We start from the raw sequence: 7,581 nt of genomic DNA, 5'->3' as shown, positions 1-7,581 counted from the left end.
TTCATCAGTTCGTGCTTGATCACGGAAGACTTTGCCCAAGGTGCTGACGTGTGTTGGACATTGAAGGATAAATGGGGATTATCAGTATGGGGGGTGGGGTGGTGAATGGGCGCAAATTTCCAATAGAACCACACTGTATGCAAAAGTATGGAGACAGGAGGGCCCTTGCCTGACTATAGCCCAGTGTTTCCCCAGTAGAAGGTCCTCCCGGCTCAGTAGAGATTCCTGGGGCTCCCTTCACCCCCAGGCACCACCACCAGACTTTCTGAATCAGAATCCACAGGGAAGGGGCCAACATGGAGCTGAATTAATACCCAGTGCCTCAGGTCATTCTTGTGACCAGCAAGTTTGGAAAGCACTGGGAACGGAGTTGGGGAAGCTGGACTGAGCCCAGAGTAAATGGTTTCGGATCCCATAAGGAATTTGAACTTCCACAAGCAGGCTTCTTTTATCTGAGGGGAGAAGCCACAGATTCTTTCAAAAATGTAATGGAAGTTATAAGCCTTTTCCCAGAAAATTCCCACCACTCCCCCTGACATTTGAATATCTTTTCAGGGACCCAAGAATTCCCATTGGGTACCAGGAAGCAGGGCTTGGGGTGGGGGGTGGGGAGTAGTGATCTCAATCAAGGCAGGAACTTGAAGAAAGACAGCTTCCAAAGTCAAGCAGAGACTACCGGTGGGTGGGCGGTGGGTGAGGGGCTCTGGGAAGTGGAGTTTGCAGGAAGGGAGGAGGGAGATGGAAGAAAGGCAGAAGAAGGAGGCCAGAGTGTGTGACCAGCAGCTGGTCACAGATCTCCCAGGCCTGGAGAGCCCTGTGGAGGGAGCGTGGGGGAGGGGGCAGAACAGGGGCAGTGACTCCAATTCTTTGACCTGCCCAGTGTACAACGCTGAGTGGGAGGACGGTGAGGGATTTAGACATCAGTTCCTGGAAAGCTGTGGACATTCAAGTAGACGATTAGAGGGGGCCCAGGCTGAAGATCTGGAGCTCTTGAGTATGGGTGACAGCTGACCTCGCGGGAGTCCGTGGGCTCCTCCCCGGATGGTCTGCAACATGAGACAGAAAGCTGGCCCTTGGGGAGACCCACCTCTGAGGGGAACCAGGCAAGGAACCCATGAAAGGCGAGGATGGGGGCGTGAGAGACAGAGAGACAGAGACCAAGGCGCGGGAAGGTCAAGCCCGATGAACAATGCCAGGCCACCAGACTGGGCAGCTCTGAGGTCACCGGGCATCCCTAAAAGAGTCTTTTGCTAACTCTGCCAATAACGTTCTGTCCTTAGTAAAAACACAGCCAAGTATTAGGGATAAGGAGAAACGACCAGCGATTTACTGTAGGTAAATTGTGCGATTTACTTGCAAATGGTTTGGAAAAAATATATGGAGAGAGAAAGAACGGAGAAAATGTTCGAGAGTGGAGAATCTGGTAGAAGCGTTTGGGGTTCTTTGTACTATTCCTGAGGCTTCTTTAATTCTAAAATAATAAAGATCTCCTTGTTTTAAAAAGAACACTTTGAGGAGAGTTCAGGGTCACAGGCCAGACAGCCGTGGGTTCGAGCCTGGGGACTGAGCTTTGGAGGAGTTTAAGGATGAAGGGGAAGAGGAGTGCGCAGGCCATTTGAGGGGTGAGACCTTTTAAAGATGGGAATGGGGAGAAGGAGTAGGTGCCTGAGCATATCTTGTGGCTGCAGCAGCTCAGCTGCCCCGGACTGAGAGGGCAAGGGCTGGGAGAGAATGGAGGGGGACAGACGGAAGGAGGAGAAAGAAGGGGGAAGCCAGGGAGAGGGGAGGGAAGAGGGGTGGGCGGAGGCGGAGAGGGAGAAAAGGGGGAGGGCCTGCCGCGGTGAAGATTGGGATCAAGCGGAGAGGTTGGCCTGTGGTGGAACGGAGCCGGGGGGCGGGGGGCGCACCCTTCAGAGTGACAGCAAAGAAGGCGGAGGTTGGGGCCGCTTGCCCCCTGACCATGCCCTCCCCCCTCCCGTCCCCGGAAGCGCTGGCCCTTTTAAGGCGCAGCCCTGCGGTGAGTCACGCGGCCCCGCCCCCGCCTCCCCGCCCCGCCCCCGAGCCCCGCCCCGCCCCCCGCTCCCCCACCGGCCCCGCCTCCGCAGCCCCCGCCCCGCCTCCGCAGCCCCCGCCCCGCCTCCGCAGTCCCCGCCCCGCCTCCGCAGTCCCCGCCCCGCGGCGCGCACTTGCGGGGCCCGCGGGCCTCCGCGCGGGAAGCCGGTTGGGACGCGGGGTCCATTCCTTTCCCCGGATCCAGGGGCCTTCGCGCGGTTATCAAAGTTATATTTACGCATCGAGAATTTTTCGAGTGAGCACTTGTGCGCACCTTCTCCTGTGGCTCTCGTGCCTTGAAGAAGTGTGCGGGCTTGTTTACAGCCGGGGCTCGTTTGTGCTCAACTCCTCAACCTGAGCCTCCTGTGAGCGCTCGCGTGAGCGGCGGCAGATCTGGAGTGAACGCTGGCTTTCCCGCCACCTGACCCTAGTGACAGGATTTGGTCGGCCTTCCGGGACTGTCTGTGACCTGGGGGAGTCCCCGGGGGCCCTAGAAGAGGGACTGACCCAAGTTCAGGGCCGCGCTGGGCTGGGTGGGGGAGGTGGTGCTGCTGGAGACCCGCCCCCAAAGCTATGTCGTGGCCACTCAGGCTGCGCACGTAATTTCTGCAAACCCTCGCCCCCTGGGCCCCCACTCTGTGTGCAATGAGTCCAGCTCCATCCTCCCCTAGGTGAGGTCCCTCTGAGCTATGGCAATATGGGACTTGAGAGATTTAGCTTTTGGTTCCTCCTGAAGCTCAGACGTAACTTAAGCTTGCCGTGTTTTGGAGGGCTCTGGGCGGCAGCAGGGATCCCCACTTGACAGAAGATAGATAAGTGGCACCCAGTTACCCCCCCCCATAGGGTAGGATGGTGAGATCGCACCCCACAAGGAGCTGCTCCTTTTCCGCCCTGACATTTGGTGGGCCTTGCTGTCTGCCCTGGAAAAAGCCATTTTATTTATTTATTTTTAAAGATTTTACTTACTTGAGAGAGAGAGTGCCCAGGAGCAGGGCTAGGAGCCGAGAGAGAAGCAGACTCAGCACTGAGCAGAGAGCAACACGTGGCGACCACCCAGGCGCCGCCAAAAGCTGTTGTAGAGAGAGAAGAAAACAAGGTGCAACACAAGAACGGGTTTCAAAGCTGCCACTTGTCTGTCCTCTCCACGCATTAATAACGTGTGACTTACAGAAATTTCCCAGGGGTTGCCCGGAGAGGGCATGAGCTTGGAGACCTGGAAGACGGTTCTGGCAAAAAAAAAAAAAAAACCCTCTGGATTTGGACTTGAGCACACAGGTGTCTCAACCATATAACCAGCCGGCTCAGGCCTGGTGGAGACTATCAAGGTAATTTCTGGGCTCAAGGCCTTGAGGCATCACTCCGAGCTGAATACATCCCCATCTTGGTTCTGTTACATTTTCCGGGAGCAGCTGGACGGTCCGCCGTCTGTCATGCGTGAGTCAGGGCCGTCTGAATTTATTTTCCATTTATTCTGAAACAAACAGGATTCGGCTGAAGTCACCCTGGTTCAGCTCTAAACTGTAAAACCCCAGCAGCTGAGTTCAAAAAGAAAGGATCAGAGTATAATGCTCTTTTGTTTGATTTTGCTTTTACCCTCCAGAAAATGGATATGTGGGTGGGATTGGAGGGTTTACAGATCCATGGTCCAGGGCAGAGATTCTAGTGACAGGAAGGACCCCTGTTTCCAGATGAGCAACCCTGGGGCACCCTCTTTGTGTTTTGTTTTTGGCTAGATGGATGGATGTACAAAGGGCAAGACCCTTTAAGAGAGAGTTGAGGCAGTAACCACTTAACTGCCTAAACTGGTCCCACTAGGATCATCTCCAGCCTGGACACCTTTAATGCCTCCCGCCTGGGAGATCACTGGGGCTCGAGGATTGCTAGCTTTGGGTGATTACTCCTCTTAATTCCTACCCTGAAATAGACTAGCTCCTTCAGTCAGCTGGGTACTTACTTACTAAAAACTTCCTCTCTGTGGGCACTTGGTCACCATCTAGGGCAATGACCCATCCTCAAGAAGGTAGGCAATACCCATTAGAAAATCTGACTTGAACTTTGAATTACTTAAGACAATGCTTTCTTCCTTTGACTTTGCTCCTTGATGCCTTGTTAATTTAAAGAGTTGTTTAGCAAATGTTTACTAAAGTTATAAAGCTCCTAAGAGCAAAAATAAAACTACTTTTAATGTTATAGTAAATATAACTCTCAATTTTAGCTATATGGTCTTCTGTGATTTTCCTCATATATAATGAAATTCCATTTTCTTAACTTTATACTTTGGGAGATGGGAAGAGTATGTTTAAAATCTAATTTTGTTGAACATTGGGCTTTTGGGAGGAAAGAGTCCAGTCATCCTGTCAGTGTCATCGTGTCAGTCATCCTGACCCTGGACATGGATGAGTGTCAGTTTTGGCCTCCACTGAAATAAAATGAATATCTTCAGAAGGTGACCAGATCTGGAGATAATCTTCTCTGCCCAAAGCAATAACACCCTTGCCTTCGATGTTATGCATAATTCAAGAGGGGAAAGCAGGTCTTTGCATTCGTGCTCAAGCTGGCAAGAGCTCAAGCATCCAACCCTGGGGCTGAGCAGAGGCGTGATGTGGTACAGGTTCCTGGAAGGTCAGGGAACCCCATTCCCTCCATTCACAGGGATGCTAAGAGACCTACAGATAAGCTACTCTTCCTTTTGAATGATTTACCCTCTTCGAAATAATGAGTCACACCAACCATAATCTATTTCAACCTCACCAGTTTGAAGTATATAATCACTTACATATACATTATTTAAAAAAAAAAGTTTTGCTGCACAAGAAAGATCAGAGAGAAGACATTTAATTTGTTTAAGAGAAAAACATGTTTGCCGTGATCTCAGTTGCTCTCAAGTGTATTTTAGTAACTTAATGTTGATTTCAATGATCCTCTGTTCCTGAATAAATCTCATGTCTCTAGGGGGCAAAATTCTATTTTCCTCTCCTTTGGGTTTCTGTAGAGTTTTGAGGGTAATATAATTAAATTCATTTTAAAATATTAAAGGGAATAAAATATGCCACCCAAAATATGCTACCTTGCCATAAAGATTATTTTGAGCTGAAGGCAAAGGAGAAAATGCAGACCCAGGAAATGCATTCTGCCTTCCAGCAATCTGCCTGAAAGTAGGGCTTGTACTTCCCTTTGGAGGTGTTCTCCCTCCCTCCTACCAGGAAGGGAAGAAAAAAACAACCTAGATCACCAGGGACAGGGATAGTGCCGATAGTGATGAGTCTACATCAATAAAACCTTGCTCAATAGCCCTTGTCTTCAGTAGTTTCTCCCGTATGTGCATCTTCCCACATTCACAAGCCCTAGAAGCCCACGCTTTTTTTTTCCTTTGTCTTGTCGCTTCTCCACATTTTATTCCACTTTGTTGAAATGGTTTATAAGCTCCCCAAGTGTAAGTGCTTCTTTGGGTCTTCATTTATTTTCTCTGAAGGCTTCTGCCCACGTAAAAATGAAAAGATGATGTCAAATAAAATGTGTATGCCTATTTCCTGCTAATCTGGCTTTTGTGAGCCTAATTCATAGCCCCTAGGCAGAGAACCTAAGAGGGAAGAGGAAAGTTTTTTCCTCCCCTGCAGTATTTTCTAATTCGATTCACTAAGATGGGTGTTTCTATAATTTAATCTGATCCATAAGATTTTATTATGACAAATGACAAATAATTGGGGGAAGGAAACATCCTATTTATCGTTGTTGCATGGAACTATTTGAAAATTCTTTCTAGAATTTATTATTATTATCCTCCCCAGAACCCCAAGAATATCTGTTTCCTGAGTGTGGAGACAAACAGATAAGAGTCCTGACTGCAGAGATTGACAAATCGAAGACAAAGGAAATGTGAATGCTTTTCTTCCTCGGAGGGTTTTCTTCCCATTTGCCAGGTGATTCACCCTCTGGCGGCTCTCACTGGCCATTCTGACTGGTCATCGTTTGCTGATAGGAGCTAAGCCTTTATTCCTGATCCTGGGTAGGAGAAAATTTGAAATTGTATCTATGAGAAGAAAGTGGCTGCAGGCTTCCTCAGGATGGGGTGGAGATGAAGCCGAGCCTGGGAAATAGACACAGTTCGGCTCAGCAGTAAGCCAGGGAGTGTCCTCACCCTCACCTTGATCATCACTGTCACCTTTGTCAACTTCTATCTCTTCCTCCTCCTCCTGACTGTTGTAGTCAAGGTACCTGCCTGTATTTGCCGTGCCGAGCACCCAGATGGGTTCTTCCCATGCATCACCTCACAGTCACGGACCATCAGAACCCCTCTGGGCATCTCATTCCCATCCCAGACACCAAGATGGCAGTCCCAGGGACAGGCCACAAGCAGTGTGCATCCTTCTGGGTGAGATCAGTGGGTTATCAAGCCCACTGAGCAGACGAAGCTGTCCAGAATGGATTTTGGCTTCTCCCAGGAGGATGAAGAGTTGGCAGAAGTAGTGTCTTCATTCATTCAACAAAGATTGGCCCGCCTATACTGTGCAGGGACTGTGCTTGGTGCCAGGGCAAGAGGGGCAGAGGTGATCCTGACCTCAGGCCTCAGTTTCTAAATGGACGCAGCCTTCCAATCCAGTAGGAATGGAGGAAGCAAGCAGTCGATTCCTCTAAACCCAGGACAAGAGCAAAGAAAGCAGGAGACTGGGACACGGAACAGAAGAGAAAGTGTAAGTGTAATTGCTAGCCGGGACTCAGGGAAGGTGTGATCTGGTCCTGGTGTGGCTCCTGGGCCTTCGGCAGAGAGCAGGGCCAGGTCAGTCTGCTCACAGAACAACAGGGTGGCTCAAGGAGTCAAAACCCAAGTAGAGTTGGGTGGGAGTGGAAAGGCCCTGGGGAGAAACCATGTCTCCCGGAGAGGCAGGGAAATTGTCTGAGAAAGAGGGATGAGTCAGGGGGTGGGGTACTCCCAGCAAAGGAGCATGGCGGGGTCCCCTGGACCTGACATGGCCATGGGAGATGTGTGGTCTCCCCAAGTATTACTTGGAATGACCCTCCAGCACCCCCCACCTCCAGCCTGCTCCACTAGCCACCCAGCAGCACCCTCAAGAGACTGGGGGCCCAGGCCCAGCACAGAAAAAGGCAGAGGAGAAGTTTCCCAATCTCTTCCTGCTGACTTGGAATGGTTGAAAAAGAAAATGAGAGAGATGAATGGTTGGTTATTTGAATTTTGATTCCCTGGATCTTGCCCGTCTTAAGACTCCAGAACACTGAGGCTCTTAGCTGGAAGTGGAATGCACCAGCCAGGGACAGAATGGGTTTGCCCCAGGACCGACTGCATAGCGAGCCCTCTATAAGCTGAATATTGCAGAGGAGGAAGAAAAACTCCCAAGAATCCGTGATTCGTGTTGCTGTGCAGGACAGCGGGGTGATGGAGAAAGAACAGGAGGCCAGGAATTACCTGGTGATTCACCCAGGGAACAGCTAAGAAAGGCAGAAGTGGTACTTGTGGCCCGGAAGCAGGATCTCCCAGAACGAAGCAGGCTGGGCACCATCCAAAACGGAGAG

General features: G+C 50.6%; 1 long non-coding RNA gene across 1 annotated transcript; it reads left to right on the top strand.

Moving 5' to 3' along the window:
• Window positions 1-2,235: 2,235 nt before the first annotated feature.
• On the top strand, window positions 2,236-7,581 carry LOC125099113 (uncharacterized). The gene is made up of 3 exons (XR_007127030.1): window positions 2,236-2,723; window positions 3,223-3,377; window positions 6,259-7,581. It is a non-coding gene; the product is annotated as an uncharacterized LOC125099113 (long non-coding RNA).

This window comes from Lutra lutra, chromosome 4, assembly GCF_902655055.1.
Source record: "Lutra lutra chromosome 4, mLutLut1.2, whole genome shotgun sequence".
Classification (NCBI taxonomy): domain Eukaryota; kingdom Metazoa; phylum Chordata; class Mammalia; order Carnivora; family Mustelidae; genus Lutra; species Lutra lutra.
The sequence above is the reverse complement of the archived record's forward strand: the minus strand, read 5'-3'. Positions and strand labels throughout refer to the sequence as shown.